The sequence below is a fragment of the Cyprinus carpio genome, chromosome B15 (genome assembly GCF_018340385.1).
Source record: "Cyprinus carpio isolate SPL01 chromosome B15, ASM1834038v1, whole genome shotgun sequence".
NCBI lineage: Eukaryota > Metazoa > Chordata > Actinopteri > Cypriniformes > Cyprinidae > Cyprinus > Cyprinus carpio.
In genome coordinates, this window is record NC_056611.1 from 21,042,855 (window position 1) to 21,045,036 (window position 2,182).

A 2,182-nucleotide genomic window follows, 5' to 3' on the forward strand; every position below is an offset into this window, starting at 1 on the left:
ATGACTCCCACAAATGTCACTGTCTTTACTGAATTCTACCTGCTGGGATTTCCAGGACTCCATCCACAGTATTATGGAGCCGTGGGAACCCTTTTGTTCTTTGTCTACTTGACACTAGCAGGAGGAAATTTCTTTACCGTTTCATTTATTGCTTATGAGAGAAGCCTTCAGAAACCCACCTATTTAATCTTCTGTAATCTTGCAGTGTCTGATCTTGCTTTTGGGACCATCACGCTGCCTAAAGCCATTGCAAAATACTTTTTCAATAGCAGTGAGTTACCATTTTATAGCTGCTTTGTGCAGATGTTTTTTGTTCACTACTTAGGGTCTATTAACTCTTTCCTAATGCTATTAATGGCCATTGATCGGTTTGTTGCAGTGTGTAACCCCACTGAGATACTGTATCCTTATTACAAATAAGACTATTTATTGGCATGTGCAGTGATTTGGATCATCTGTATTTCATGGCTGACAGTCATTGTTTATCATGCCTTTGATGAGCCCTACTGTGGTTCTAATGTAATAACCCAAAATTACTGTGACCAAAATTCGATAATTAAATTGTCTTGTGGAGATGTAAGGCAGAAAAAGTTTTTTTCATTTTCATGTGCCATGTTTGTTCTTTTGGGCCCTTTGATTTTTATTATATTTTCTTTTATTGCTATCATCATGACTGTTTTCAAAATCTCAGATGTTCAGGCCCGTTATAAAACGTTCTCAACTTGCACTCCTCAACTACTTATCATTTGTCTGTACTATGTGCCCAGATGTGTTGTTTATGTGCATGATGTGACAATAGCGATCTCACCTGGCATTCGGGTTATGCTAATCATGTGGTACAGTCTTCTCCCACCTGTTGTCAATCCAGTGATTTACTTGCTTCAGAACTAAAGAAATCAAAGATGTATTAAAGAAAAAATTTCGAGATAGAAAAGTGAACATGCAAATATGATGCTCTAAAAATATTGAAATTGCTTTAATACAGTAGAGAGTATTGTTTACACTTTGCCCTGTTTATGTATTTATATAATTGTAATTCTGGCTGTTCTTACACATAATGAGAATCAATGACATATCTGTGAAATAATGAATATTTTCCCTGATGTGCAAACAATTTTTTTCAGTAAGTATATTTTATTGCCCCCCCTCCCCTTTTTTTTTTTTTTTTTGCAAATGAGGTGTAGATACTACACAGAGAACTCACTCAGTTGTATAGTATAGTTATGATCTTCATTTAATTTCGAAGGTATCTTTCATGAAAACATATTTACTCATCTAGTCAACTTTTAATAGTAAAGTCATTATCAGGTATTATATTGTACAATATAGTGAAAGAGAGCTGAAGGTGAACGTGGAAATTGGAATGAAATGTAAATTAATTTAGCTAATGCAATTTCTGTTCCTCCCTTGAAAAATGACTAAAAATAAAGTGTACTGCTTCTGTAAATATATTCTTTTATCATGGGACATGCATATATACATTAAACACATTAAGTGTATGTACAGTGTAGGCACAGGTTTTTATTAAAACAGTGAAACTGTAAAGCAGGATGATAAGATTTTCTGAAACACAAGATCATTTTGATAGTTGCCATAATTTCTGATCCAAACAATGTAGAATATCCGAAAAGTTTTTATACTGAATCTGTATAAGTGGGAGAGGGAGGGAAAGGCCAAATCCTTCATAACAAACTTAGTTACACATATTCATACTTTAATATGCATATAGTATACTAATGTACTAGACCAGAGTTCTTGTGGGGAAAATAATTTATTAAAGGTTACAGTGTAGCAGGTCTTCAACATCAATGTTAGCATGTTGTCTTCAAACTATCTTAAACCTTGAGTCCTAGCTGCTCCCTAGATTCTTCATAGCTTGAGACAGAACTTTATACCTGAAGACCAAAGATCTTAAAAACAGTAGATGCTGGACCTCCCGCTGGAGATCCTGCAAGCTACAAGAAGTTTCTGAGAAATACTGTTACTTAGATATGCTAACTGAATGGACCATTTGCTTCACATCTTTACCAACAGTTTCTGTTAATTGCATCTGAAGCACAGCCACTAAATGCATCGGACTAAAGATACACAATTTTTCAGAATGAAAGAAGCAGAAAATTATTCATTCATGCATTTATTTTAGCCTGACAGAACTGAAGTAGTATGACATATATTAACATTT

The 2,182-nt window shown here is 34.4% G+C and overlaps 1 pseudogene; it reads left to right on the forward strand.

Moving 5' to 3' along the window:
• LOC122139876 lies at positions 1-952 on the forward strand (annotated as a pseudogene).
• The last annotated feature ends 1,230 nt before the right edge of the window (positions 953-2,182 follow it).